Here is a 15,708-nt window from a genome sequence, read left to right as displayed (position 1 = left end):
TCTGGGCCGCGTTTATAAAGGCTATCTTCATCGGCACATAACGAGACGGTATATTGAACTTCTTTACTATCTATATCTACCTTGGTATGTTCTACTGATTTGTCATCTCGACATCGTATGATCGAATACAATCAATGAATGGCCCCGAAAATTTAGTCCGCTTTCATTACTTAATTAAATTTAAAAATAGTTCTCATTTACATATTAAATAGGATAAAAGTGGCAAATTCAAAGCTTTTGTAAACTCCAATAACTCCCAATTCAAGCGAAAAATGCTTGATGCGAAAATATTTTTTATGTATGACTTTTGACAATTACTAAGACGGTCTGCTTAGCGATCGTCTGTATTTATCTACCGAGCGATTACAAATCCGGCTCTTTTAACGTCTCGATACGTTCACTCAGGAAGACAGATAGAAAACATGTAAAAATTAAACATTTTTTTTATAGTGGTAGCATTTTTATGCCTAGATGCTCTTTTATGTTAATAGGGCAGAATCTAGCCACATTACCTGTGCATTTATGCGTTTATTTTCAAAACTGACAGTTATGTCAGAATTTAATTCGTTATGCATTCATTTTTTTTCTCGAAAGTTGAATTTAGTATTTGTCTTTAAAAAAGACACATTAATTACAATAGTCATTATTATTTTATTAGACATTTAAAAAAATGTTTTTGACTACGAAAATTTGTCTAACGAATCACAATATTTTTGGGTGTTTCCTAGTAGGTGAAATAATTCGGAAGAATTTTGCCTACAAAAATAAATTTACAGCTGTGTACACGTTACGAAAAAATTTACAAATCAACGTATAGAAACAAGTATGTTCAAACAAAACAAGGCAGAATTGTGAATGATAGAAATAGTGTTCAATCAGCCAATGTCAGGTTTTAAACCATGCAAATGCTTAGGCTTTTATCATAATAATGAATAACTTATATAGCGTTACTTTTGCAACAAAGTACCTCAAAAAGGGTTTACACAAGTGGTTATTTGCAGCGTTGAATTTATTCTGAATTAAAATTTTATTAAAATAATTTACAAGTCAACCCATAAACTCTTAATTATAAGATATGAACATTTTACAAACGCTCTTAAATCAATGAACATACTTATCAAAAAGTAAAAATATTATTAACTTATGCAATCGTATCTAATTTCAGTCAGTTGTTATCGAGTCCTCGGTAGTATAGTGGTCAGTATCCCCGCCTGTCACGCGGGAGACCGGGGTTCGATTCCCCGCCGGGGAGATTTTTTTTACATTGACTAATTTTAATATATATTTTTAAAAACAAATTTGACAGTCAGTTACTACTTTTTTTGGGTTTACGCTGCATTTCAAAGAATAAAAACATACGATGTATGTTTTAAAAATATGATTCGTGGTTGTGTCACGTAAGGCATGTATTGTGAAAAATACACAAAGCATCAAAAACATTTGTATAATTTTCATTTGCCATCACGATATTCTCCATTTTTTTATTACAATCAGCAATCAGTTGCTGTTAACTTTTAATAGCAAGTATCTGATCAGCACGTTGGTTTCATATGTTTGTGTAACTACGATGGGGAAGGTGTATGTCGGATTTGTATGTTTTTTTAAGTTTTATAATTTTGAAATAACTGTAACTCCGCGTGTGACGTCACAAGTTCTCATCCGTGAATTCTGTTGACTGGTGGGTTAGCTTCCAGTACACTAGAACTCTATAACAACACTCATTGGTTTATTTGGAAGAACTAGGAACGTCGTTCAAAGTAGTTCGTTTTTATTGATATGCTCCGTCAGGGAAGTGCTCCCGACAAATTATCAACAAACGAATTGTGTCAGCGTCATAGAAGGTTCCAGCACCACTGCCAGGTTAGTGGGATTGCGCAACCGTCCTCTTCAACCAGCCCACTCTAAATTTTCTTCCTCCGAGACGAGGTACGAGTATATCTGCATACCTCGTCCACTCCTCAGCACCACCGATCGTATTCATATTTCAGTCCTTATTTGTTGATAAGGTCATATATACGGGGCCGCGCCCTGCCACTGACCCCGGGTACTCCTCACAGCACAGTATTACTACGGCTCTCCTAATCGCTGCGAACTACGTACATAGTCAAGTGAGGTCACTCACACCTCACTCCGACTATTGTGTTCTGGCTAATGTCCCAGTGTACTTTATGGACTTAACATCATTAAATATGTTTTTTAGACATACCTTGGTGTAAATTTAAATCATGTCTTGAGTATGTCCAAATGTTTGTTGTTTAAATTAACTGGTAGACAAAGAAGTACAAAAATTGGAAAATTGTTTTCAGGCGTCGCCCAGTAGGTGAATTGGTTCAGCCGGATAAATCCCAACCTCGTGATAAAGATTTCAGCTCTTTTACTTCACAAAAAGTCAATAGATGGAAGAGTTGAGGAAATATGGATGTTAAAACACGGACAGAATAGTGAATGAAAGTTGAACACAGTGTGAAAAATGGCCTCTTAAACCAGCTAATGACAGGTCATAAGCCCTGTAAATGCCTAGATTTCCATATTCCTTCTTTTAAAATGTTTACCCTCTCTGTTGTAACAAATTAAAATGTCATTCAATTTTAATTTAAAAAAATAAACAATCAATTGTTTTTTTTTTCTTCACCACAACGGGCCACGAGACCCAATTACAGTGGTGAATTACAGCACCAAACATCCAGGCTTGAAAAAATCACTTACAGTTTGTACGTAAGAACCGGGAATCGAACCCAGAACCTTCGGTGCGTGAGTCAAACGCCTGAGCAACAAGTGATCAATTTTAAAATACATTAAAAAAAAGCAATATTTGTATTCTTATAATTTGTTAAAATACTTTAATTTTGGTTTCCATTTTAAATAAGTTGTAAATAACTCACAGTTAGAAAATAGAAATCAAGTTGGAGTAGACTAGGGTTCGGACCCCAGACCTCTGATCCGTGAGTCCGAAACACTAGCCACGGGACCAAAACCTAATTTAACAGACTATTAACATTTGATTGCCTGCAGTTGTAAACAAATATTTTCTACAAATCCGAAACCAAGATTTTACTTTATTAAAATATACATATATATGTACATTCGCATATTTCCAGGGGAAACTCTGATATTTGGGAGAAAACTATTCTCCTGGGAAGTGTCGAAGAAACAACGTCGCGTGGACGTCAACCGACAAGATGGAGCGGCACAGTCACTTAATTATCATAATCATCACTGACGAATGCCAATAGTAAAGCACAAGACCGTTCCAGATGGAGGGAGACTGTCCACAGACGAGCCATGCCTGGAGTCAGGCGTAATTACCATCCTCAGACATGAGGCACAGATTGAAGAGAGATATACATTTGCAGTGCGGCCTGTTATTGAATGGTCACATTACTTTATATTATTTAATGCAAATAACATTAGTTTCACACAGTTTTTAATTTATTTAATACATTAACTAATTACCTTTAAAGATGTTTCACGTACATAAAATACCTTATCTAGAGACAGGCGCCGTGGCGCAGTTCGGTAAATGGCCGAGTTTTAAACTGGGGTCGCGAGTTTGATTCCAGCCAGTTGCAAGAAACAATTCAAGAAGGTTTTTTTTTATTTAGTCTGGGTGTTGGGGTATTTTAATCATAACTTCCTTTCTTTCCTGTCTGCCTGAAAGCCTCTTAAATAAAGGCTTAGCGGGTTATTCAATCAATGAAAAAATATTGTTTTGAAACTCTAGTTCATTATGCATAACGTTAAACGCTATAATTACGTAAGGTTTTTTTAAATTATCAGTTGGGTTATAAAATTATGCATAGCATAAATTTGAATTATCAAAGTTGATACAATACAGCTTGCCCAACGCATACCGCCCACCGCAAGTACGGACATAAGTCTCCTTGGCGATTCTCACATACCCGGAAAAATTGCTAGTTGCCGAATGTGATCAGCTGCTCAAAGTTGCTCTCTGTAATCTGGTAGCCTTAGTATCGGTGTACTGAAATAATACATAATATGTACTTCATTGGATTGAGAAAAGAGGGAAGTGCATTCTTCCTGACTGGCATTAAATTGATTGGACACAATCAATGAGGAAGTTCAGTGGTTTTTCCATTGTTTTTAAAATTGTTAAAAGACTATTAAAAGAATCAAATTTTTAACCTTTTTTTTATGTATCTTATCAGCGCTACGATTTGTCAAAGTTTTGTATTTCTCAAATAACTCCGCGTGAGACGTCTCAAGTTCTCTTCCGCTTCTTCTCGGTCAGTTCTGTCGATTGGTCCATTGACGCTAAGTTTACCGGGAATCTTCCTCAACTCTCCTACAATTGGTTTGATCATATGAACTAGTGACGTCGTTTAAAGTCGTTCGTTTTTATTTAAACATTTTCAAATATTTTTTTCGTACATTTTCAAGAAACTTTTTTTTATTTTTTTTTTATTTATTTCTTAAGTTAGCTTATATTAAAACTAATATAAACTATTATGTACATTTACATCATCTATATATATTTACATTTCCTTACAGTAACTTATACATTTATTTTTAAATTCTTTCAGACACTTTTCATTCTTCATACATTCAGGCATCTCATCATACATTTTAAACCCTTAAACATCAAACAATTTTGCGACTCAGCTCTTTTCAATAATGGTAGTCTTATTTTGTCCTTTTGTCTAGTAGCATATTCATGACAATTTTTGTTTAAGACAACTTTATCCTTAAAATATTTTGGTAATTTATCGTGAAAAAATTTATGTATAAATATCAACATATTAAATTTAAGTCTCCTTCTTACAGATAACCATTTTAGTTCATCTCTCATTTTTTTTACATTGCTATATTTATTTTTCTTAAGAACTATTCTCATCGCTTTACTTTGCCGTTTAATTGAATGCTTTTATTTTTACCGTGCGTAAGAAAACATTTTTGTATCCAATTTCCCGTAGAGCTGAAGTGCCTCATTCGCTGGAATGATTAAAAAACCTAATAAAAAAAAATTACCGCGGTACAAATTTTCAATGTTTTAAGTTTACAATGTCCACTGGATTTAATACTTAGATAAAGGGGTGTTGCTCCTTCAAGGATATGTTATTACCACCTATTTGATTATGTGCGTATGTGGCTAGAGAAATGTCAACACGCTAGATTTACATAGACAATCAGTGTATTAAACTGTTAAGGAATCTCCTAGACAAGGAACATATGCATAAAATTATTTCTATAAGTTGCTAGCAAGTCGTCGTCTGTGAATGTACTCTGCCAAGGTTCTAATCGTGTCATATTTGTATCTAATGAAGTCATCCTAAAGTCATACCAATATGCGTCGCTAGTTAAATTCCAATATCAATTATGAAGATGCTCTTAAACGAATGGAAAATTTAGTTTAATTTCTTTGTAAGCGCTGGAATTTGCAATTAAAATTTGTTTTGTCGCACGAAATTTTGTCGACATAAATCGAACGTTAGTAATGTTTCGATTATGATTACTAAATAAAATAAGTGTATATTTTTTTGTTTTTTACAATATACATAAGAGGTAAAACAGAGTATTAAAAAAAGGATAATTACAAAGCAATGAAATACATATTAATAGTAAAAATAGTAAACAAAAAATCCCACAAAGGCATGGCCTGTTCGTGGATATACATTTTTAAAATTATTTTTTTAAATAAAAAGAAATATTAGCGCTCCTATAATTTGCACAAACATTTTAATTTTGGTGGCCATTTTCAATGAGTTGTATATTTACAGAGTTATTACTCACTATTGGAAAATGGAAATCAAGTTGGGGTAGAGTAGGGCTCGAACCTCGGACCTCTGATCCGTGAGTCCGCAACGCTGACCACTGGACCGCAACCCGACAAGTATAATATTTTTATATTTAATAGACAGTTATAATATTTTTGTAAAACATAAGAAAGAGAAAATAAAATATTATGTAAAAGATTATACCTATGGTAAATTTTTTATAGTAATTAAAAAAGGAAAAAAATAGTAAAAAAATATTCCTTATTATTAAAGAGCAAAAAATAAATCCAAAAATTAAAGATTTAAAAACTTTTATTGAAATTTAATAAAAAACGGGCTGGGGACACGTAACTAGGATCGGAGGTCCGAGGCTCGAGCGCAACTTTCCCCTTACTTGTTTTTCATCTTCTAATTGTGAGTTATTTCCGACTCGTTAAAATGGCTCCAAAAAAGTAAATATTCAAGTAAATCGTAAGAACGCAAATATTTCGTATAATTGAAAAAAGCCTGAGGAAAATTCTTGTAATGAATTTGATCTTGTCTCCTTATTCGTTTCTTCCCTTTCCTATAACTACGTTTCGATGTTAAATTTATAATCCTCTTCAACCCCTGCCCGCATGCAATGGTGTGTAGGACAGTGTATTGTTAAACTAAATGCGGCGTATCTTGTTAATTTATTACAGGAAGGTATGGTGATCAGTCTTACGTTCAAAAAAAGAAATATTTCATTAAAGAACCTTTGGAATCGAACCCAGGATCTAAAGCGTGGTAGGCCAACGCGCATGAAAACGAATGAAGAAAACAACTTTGTCAATTGGTCAATTTTACCATTGTTTTTGACAGGCAAACTAAGCTTCTCTAAAAACTGAGTCCTCTGGTTGCTCTTCATGGATAGACAAACTTTAAGTTCGTCGTAGCCATATTTTAACAGGAACATCTCCGTTTGAAGATTAGAAATTGCATTACTAACCTCTAGGTTAGCTGAGAACGAAAATAAAAATGGTACGTACCACATACGCTTATATAATTTATTAAAATAAAAAAAAATATCGTATAGGAATGCAGATTCCAAGTAAAAATCCATAAGTACCAAATACGGTATTTTGAACCGATAAGGATTCCACGTAAAAAATCGTAACACCGAAATCTCAAAAAGTGTTGATTGTAAACATAATATTCATATTTTTAACATACGATAGTTTACTTAGCTGCCATCGAAATGGGAAAATGAAGGAGGATTTTACTTACAAAAACAGTAATTTTGTCGGAGATCACTCAAGAAAATAAAACTTTTTCTATACGCTTATCATTCCTTATATTCTAAACTTTCATGATTGCTTATATATTTTTTTAAACAGGTTTTATTTATTCATTAACATTGTTTTCAACGTGTGAGTGACAGGATACAGTTTTCATTGTTGTATATGTATGTGAAATAGAACCAGATCTCTGGTCGAGTGCTGTCGACTTGATGTTAGCTTGTTTCAGGTATATTTTAATAATAATATGTATAATTTATAAATAAATCTGTTTTTTTGAAAAACATGCAGATATCGCAGTATATTTCCAATAATAATAATATGTGACGATCGTCCTCATTTCTTGCCAAGGGTATGCATACAATAAAAGTGACCTACCACAGCTCCATACAGTGTAGCGGACCTAGATACTAAGTGCTCGACTCTGAGTAGATAAAGGCCCTTTATCTCAGGAGCCTTGTTCCCGCGCGCTTATCACCGACTCAATAAAACGATCTTCATAATTTATTGTGAATAAATGTCCCCACATAATAAGCACTAATGTCCTAACCTTGCTGGAACTTACGTCCTGTCATCACATTTACTAACTGCAATAATATTAAATGTAATTAAAAGATATCTCAATAAATAAATATGGGCACTATAATATCTAGAAATCTGATTGTTGGTTTATAAAACCAAAAGTTACTTGTTACCACCTAGAGTGCTATTCTGAATCTTTCCGCGGAGGTAGATAATATATCTACTCTACCGGGCGTGGAGATTTAAATTTTTTGCTTGCTAATACGCTTTGCTTCACATTACAATGATTGATAACGCCATATTTACAGTGTGTGTTACACGTTAAAAATGTTTGCTGCGTAGACTTTGTGGGCACTGGTTAAGACGTTTCGATTCCTACTGTGGGTAGGTACCACATTTTTGTCTCCGGCCCAACATAATAATACAACAAAAAAAGAACAAAATAACAACTCTACTGTCATCATGTTTGCATGTGCCTTTAATATTCTCACCGCGATCGTGAATAAGTTATTTATGCGATCAATAGTTCATTTAATCCACTGTGTCGTGTATTCGCATATAATAATCAAGAAACCACCGACCAGTGCTGATCCTTCCTGACCGCAGGATCTGATCCTGCCTACCGCGAGAGAAGTCCGAACAATGAGATGCCAGAACTCCAGTACAAGGTAGGTGATAGCATTAATTTGTATAAGGGTTCGGTGGCAAACACAGTGTAAAGATAACCCAATTTCCGCAAACCAGTAAGTTGAGCGTCCACAGTTTCTGCCTAGTGGCGCGATCACTGATGATTAACGTCAAATTTCATAAAATATACTAGAAAAATATTTATTTATTAAGTGTTGACATACGTTGTGTACATTTTTTTTCAAAATGAGGCAAACAAGGGGACACAACAAACGAAAATTGCAACACTGAATAATGCATTCTCCTTCATTATTTTGCAACAAATTATTCAATAATTTATAACATCTTCACCGTATACTGCGCAAATATTGCGAGGAACTTTGACAGTTTTATTCCTTCGATTGAAGGCGAACAAAAAGGGTCGAAAAACTGGCGTGTTTTTTGTACATTTCAGTTGCAAGGGTCATGAAAAGTACGGTGATATTAGTTTTATAATTTTATGTTCTTGTCTTTGTATCCTTGTTATTTCTGCCTTGTTATCGGTTGGTTTTTCAAAAGGTTTTACAGAAGGTTTCAATAAATTTTATTTTCGAAAATATTTGATAAAATAACAAAATTAATGAAAAACGATGTTTTCATACGAGAGCTTCAAAATGTGCAGTGTAGTTAACAAATACAGTACATGGTTAAAATACGAATATAAAAATAAATTGAAACTAATATATACCCTTAAGAAATACAAGAGCGTTTCAGTTTTTCAGTTTCGGTGCTGCAGAGCAGCGTTTATTTTATAATTAAAAAATACATATAATAATTTGTTACCCACTAAGTCTAAAGACTTTTCAGTGGGACACATTTTTTTTTTATTTTTTATGCCAGGTTTATATTACATTTATTTTATTTATATTTTACAGATTTATTTATAAACAGGCACTATAAAGTATCTAGAAGATATTTCTTCAGTTCTTTTTTTTTCATTTGAAGATTTTTTATGTTAATGATAGTTTGTGGGAGATCATTGAACAATCTTGGAACAACGCAATTTAATGTTCGGTCTCCGAAGTAATTTATAATTCGGGGAACATACAGGGAGCCCTTAGTTTTTAATCTAGTGTTGTGAGTGTGGGAAACTTTTTTTTTATATTCCGGATCAACAAAGTGATCTACAATCAATTTGTCGTCACAAAGTTGTTTTACCGGCAGGACATAAAAGAATTTAAAATATACACCTTCGCCCATATGTTTCGCCTCACGGATTATGTTATCCAGTACAATCCCCCTCAATAGTCTCACCTGAATATCATAAATTTTACCCAGATGAGACCGGAAGGTGACCCCAGACACGCACTCCGTAAGATATAATGGATTCAATGAGCGAGGTATATATGTATCTTAACGTTTTGAAAGGTAGTATGCTTTTAATTTCATGAATCACCTTAAGCCAGTACCTTAATCTGTCGCAGATTCCATCAATATGAACACCCCAAAAATTATAATAATTTAACTTATGAATAACCTAGGACTAACAGAAAAAGAAGCAGTTTTGTCTATAAAGCGATAAAGTTGTCAAATTTTAAATGTAAATAAAATAAAACACTATGTATATTGACCACACGCGATTTTAATATTATAACACAACTAGTGTCAGGTATTCTGATTACATATCATCAGGTGTAACTATCAAATAAATATACTTAAAAGAAATCACCATGTATATATAGAGCACACACGAGTTTAATATTATAACATAACCAGTTTCAGATATTCTGATTACCCATCATCAGGTAATTAAATATATATATGTAAAATATTATTCCTTTTTGTAAATGCAGAAAAAGTAAATTTACAAAACATTAAAATACTAAAAAACTATTCTAACAGCCCATGTGGCGAGTGATTATTGAAAATAAGTTTTGTATGTGAATGTTATTTTATCTACTAAGTTAATTAATGTAAAGATTATCATAATATGATAGTCATAATATATATTATATGCCCTCATACCAGAACTTTTGTTGGTTCGGAATATTTTGTGCTGATAAAATCTGTAATGAAATTGTAATGTACGAGTATCTAAATCGTATTATATTAAAAAACTGAATAAATATATGGTTTTTCACGGTCCCTGCATAGGGAAATATAACTTTTTTTTACATTTCAAAGTAATAAATGTCTATAAAATACTGTCCAGTAAAAAAAGCTAATTATTAGTAGCATAAAAAATATTTTAAAATTTGTAATTTTAAATTCCAGCAAAAATAGTCATTCCTTAGGCCACGCCTCTAATACGTCACGATTCATGTTTATTTGTTCCTCCTATCCAAATTTGTTTCGGACTTTGTCACGAATCTTGACGTCACAGTTGCCAAGGCCAAACATATATAGGAACATATTTTTATTAAATTTATATTTTACATTTATATGCGAAAACTTTTCTCCGCAATATCCATATTAATTCCGAAAATACAATTATTAATTATTCTAAATCCATTTAATATATTCTTATCGGTATTCGTAGTATATGATATTTACCTATTGGAGCCTGAATTGACTGATCATCTTATCTTCATATATATTCTCCACTGTTATAAAACGCCAATTTCTAGCATTTCTACTCAATTTTCTTTTCCAGCAGGTATTTTTACCAGAGAGTAGCAGTCAAGTCTGAAACACCTGTTTCGGGCTATGGTTCTATTTCCCACGGAGAGCTGTATTATTCTTAGATTAAATAAACGTTAGTTACATTTGAATTGTTCATAGTACATACGTTATTTTGTTATCAACCGCTGACCACAAATCTCTGGTCAATGTTAGCCATAAGTCCTAGGGCACACCGAGGTTAGAGTCGACAATTTATTTGCTAAGCCGTAAAAATCAAGAACGCATTATAATACAAATACTTTATTGTTAAAAGACTCAGCATTGAACTATAATCGACCGATAACCGGTGACATTGGTACTCTTCCATTATTCCTACTAGCGGTGCGACGATCGGTTATGATAACCGATTCGATTATTACGAAAATCGACTTTTTTAAGCGAAAATCCACTTTGTTCGACGATTTTTTAGCGGTCATCACAAAATCATCTGAGGTAGAAAAATACTATTTTAGTTGCGTGAAAATAATTCTCTCGTTAGTGTAACATCTAAGACGCATTCATACCTCACCCATGCGCCACAGTTTTAATTTCCGGTGATAATTAAACGTGATTTTTCACAAGCCCAGGTGTTATGTATTGTAATTCACCGCTGCAATTGAGCCTTTTGGCCTGTGTGGTGCAATAGTGCAAATATTTTTAATTTAATAAAAACAATCTACTAAACTCACGCCCCTCTCTTCATCTCCTCCCTCTTTTTTCAACTATTTATCACACAACATAAAAATATTTTCATAACCTAATCAGTGCGTGTAGGGGTTGCTTTTTAAAATGCTTATCGTGTTGGTTTTTTTTGTGCAACAAGTATGGTGAAGGTGTATAGTGGGTTTTGCATGTTGATTTAATTGGTGTCCTGGCAAAGAGATGGGTACGTCTTGAAACCGGTAGACATGGAAAAGTCGGTAAGTGTTTAGATACAAATATTTAATTACATTTATAATGTTTAACAAAAAAGTGAATGCTTTAAATTTGAATAAAAATAAAAACTCTTTTAAGATATCTGCTTTACAAATGTATAATTTATGTTTCATAATATAAATAATACTCTAGTAGGTATACATAAAGATATTAAATATAAGTTGATAAATATCAAACGCCAGTACGTCCACAACAATTCACCATAATGCCAATGTGAATCTACTAGCTTCTGAATTGAAATAGAGTTTTCATTGTAATAATGAGGACATGTTTAAATTTAAATATTAGTTAAAGATAACTTTTTAATACACTTTGTAGAACAAACGTAAAATAATAATTTGGTGGACATACTGGCCTTTGATATTTATCAACTCATATAATATAATAAGAAGTGTTTTCAACTGTTTTAAAAAAATTGTAGATTTCTCACATGCGCCAAAAAAATCAAAGTTTTTAAAAAAGTTGTTCAGTGCCCTCGGCATGGGTTACCTTATTTTCAAAGTTTTAGATTGTTCTTAATGCGAAAAAAATATTGTTGTAAATTTTCCGTCTAGTAGATGGTCCTCAAATCAGATTATGATTATGATTGGTCTTTTTTATAAAACCGGAAATGTCAGTAATATTTTTACATTATTGTTTTATAATTAAAACCAAAGAAAGTTGGGTACATAAAATGTTTTCATACGCAAAGTAAAAATTGGAGTTTTTAAAAATGTACGGCGAAGTTTCTGGAAAGTGTATAAAAAAATAAATAAAAATGGTTTCAATAAAAACGAACTACTTTGAAACGTCACAGGTTCAGGTGAACAATAACCAAACAATTACAGTGTTGTTATTTATTGTGATAGATTTCCGGTTTCCGAGTAGCCATGTTTTTCAACGTTTAGCGTGTTTCGAACGGTACGGGGATATACTTTTAAATGACAGAAAAACTCACTGACTTGCTCTTGTGACGTCATGGGCGATGTAATTTCAAAATAAAAAACTTTAACAACCGTAGCGGTGATAATAGGATACCTAAAAATGAATATCCTATTACAGTTTTTTTTTAAACCACTGAACTTCCTCATTTGGGATGAAAACTAAAATATCATTAAATTTTGAACAAAGGAAAATATGAAATATAGGTACATAGCTGTTTATTATAAATGAAGCTGTTATTTTTCTGACGCAATCAAAATTTTCGAATAAATTGGTTAGCGCATCGCTACCGCCAAACGTTTCCACCATGTTTGTTTTCGCTCGGGAAATGGGAGCGCGGGAATCATCTACTAGATTTCAATTGTTTTTTTTATTGTGTCAAGGAAAATGGCGGACTGCATAGCACTACGAAACAGCGTACACTTGAAAAAGTGACAATGAAGGGAATGTGTAGCATTTTTGCCGGCATTTATCATCGCTGTATGATTTATGGAGACATTTAATGTCAACGGGATAAATAATAATGCTGAATATTTTATTAAATTTTTAAGAAATTTTCGAATTCTAAGAAATAATTCAATTGATAATGTATCTTTCCAGACATCTAAAAGAGTTCAAGGTCTTTCTTTACAAGTTTATTATTTTAAATTGGTATGATTTATACCTATTAAAAAAAATATTTTAATTAGTTATCGTCATTATCATCATTCCCTTTCCGCACTTAATGGTGCATAGGGCACTAAATTGGTACACCAATCTCAGATTTTTTCCATCAATTTTGTAACATGAAAGTAAGATGATCAGTATTACGCTTCAGGTGCCAGTCCAGAGACTATGAAATGTTCTAGGGGGAAAACACCCTTTTAAATAAATATTTCCCTAACAAATTACAACATGGATGGAGAATACCTTAAAGAAGGGAATATGGAAATCAAGGCACTTACAGGACTTATGACCTGTCATTTGCTGGTTTAAGTAGACAATTTACACACTGTGTAACATTTACCATGTTTAAACATCCATATTTCTTTTATTCTTTCATGGCTAAAGGCAAAATGGTAAATGTTACACAGTGTGTAAAGTGGCCACTTAAACCTGCTATTGACAGGTCATAAGCCCTGTAAATGCCTTGACTTCCATATTCACTTCTTTAAGGTGCTCTCAATCCCTGTTGTAATTTGTTAATCTTAATGACTCCAGAGGGGGTAAAATCCAGTCTTTTGTCTACAAATATTTTGACAAACTCAAATATTGTAGTAAATATTTCATATCAACCATGTCGGGAATTGGACCCGAGACCTCTACATGGTAGGCAAACGCGCTGACCATTACACCGCGAGGCTGACGCTTAGTCATTGCTAAATTAATATATATAATTTACCATGCGTCCAAGCAGATTAAAAATACAGTTCTTCGAGTAAGATAGAATACCTGGATGCGTGGAGGTACAGTAAAATTCCAACCTCCCGAATTAATGAGTGCCAGATATTATTGCTTTTGAAATCACACAGCGAATTAGAATCACATTAAAAACTTATTTAAACATATCCTGAATTGCTTATTGTACAATTAAATTCAAATAAAATAAATAAACCTTTATTTGTTGATTCCTGATAATGCTTTGAATATTTGGTAATCCGGATGACTGGAGTTCAGAGAAACGAAGTTTTACTGTAATTCCGCCTAGTTGTGAAGTGGTTTGCCTAACATTCTTTAGGTGCTGGACCGCGATTATAATGGAAAGTAAACAACGTCATACCTTCACCATGACGGTATTGTTGAAGATAAATTCTCCCGAGCGATTACGAAGATACACTATCGATCCCCCCCACCTTCAAGTTTTGAGATAGGTACATCGGTATGTATCGATGGGTCTAGTACGCATATCTACTCATTAAAAGTGAGAAAAAAATTTCTCCGCCGAGCAGTTTTTACTTTAATTACACTTTATTGAATTTTTTATTGGTCTGAGGCGGCCAGTTTTTTTTCTTAAAAACCTGTTTCAAATATGAGAGAGAAATAAATAAGTTTTGAAGTCAAATTAAATTCAGGTATTACTATCAGTTTTGAAAAAGAACGCCTAGATGCACAGGTAATGTAGCTAGATTCTGCAATATCAACACATAAGAGCATCTAGGCGTAGAAGTGTTGCCACTTTAAAAAATCAATTTGGTTACTTTATTTTTTCCATCTGTTTTACTATCTTTCTTAGAGTATTTATCTAGACGTTATAGGCACCGGCTTTGTAATCGCTCGGTTGATAAATTAACAAGTGCAAGTAGATATAATTATGAAAATAAAAGAATTTAAATTTAAACAATTTAAGTATATTTGCTTGCACTTGGATGTAACATAGAACTTTTAGTCTCCCACCAGTCTGACGATGTCGGCCTCGACAAATCCCGGTTACTGGTAAAAATTTATAAATGAAAGTGGAATAAAACTAAATACGTATTTTTATTATTATAATTAAGAATAAGATAACAATTAATATTATTTTATTTATTTATTATTTTTTCAATAAGTTTTCTAAGCAAACCTTAAAAGAAAATGTTGACAAATTTTTAAGAAAAAAATAATTAAATGGCGAATATGTAACAAGGCTTTATATTGATCATTATTTTATACTTACAGTTATCTATAAGAATCGCATATCAATAAAATTACCTCAAAAGCATTGAGCATGTTAGGTTTCATAATTCGAATGAGTTAACACTTTGATAATCCAAAGGCCCTTATTTCATTATATTATACATTTGTCAGAAGCCATTTGGAATACGCCTCTCAGATATGGAATCCCCAGTATGCCATATATATAAGTAGAATAGAAAATATTCAAAACAAATTTATAAAGTACCTTAAATACAAAACCGGTATTTCTTATGTATCTACTCTCACTGCCTCCACCTTCCATGGAATCATTTCTCTACAATACCGCAGAGTGTGTGCGGGCCAACTACTGCTTTACAAAATTATGACAGGAATGGTTGACTGTACAGAGCTGCTTGGTTTAATAACAATACATGTGCCAGCCAGGATTTGCAGACGGTACCACCTGTTTCATGTACCAA

The 15,708-nt window shown here is 32.8% G+C and overlaps 1 non-coding gene across 1 annotated transcript; it reads left to right on the top strand.

Moving 5' to 3' along the window:
• The first annotated feature begins 1,180 nt into the window (after positions 1-1,180).
• TRNAD-GUC (transfer RNA aspartic acid (anticodon GUC)) lies at positions 1,181-1,252 on the top strand. The gene has a single exon. It is a non-coding gene; the product is annotated as a tRNA-Asp (tRNA).
• Positions 1,253-15,708: the final 14,456 nt, after the last annotated feature.

This window comes from Micrasema longulum, unplaced genomic scaffold (assembly GCF_059751315.1).
Source record: "Micrasema longulum isolate JH-2025_06_02 unplaced genomic scaffold, ASM5975131v1 h1tg000217l, whole genome shotgun sequence".
Taxonomy (NCBI): domain Eukaryota; kingdom Metazoa; phylum Arthropoda; class Insecta; order Trichoptera; family Brachycentridae; genus Micrasema; species Micrasema longulum.
The sequence above is the reverse complement of the archived record's forward strand: the minus strand, read 5'-3'. Positions and strand labels throughout refer to the sequence as shown.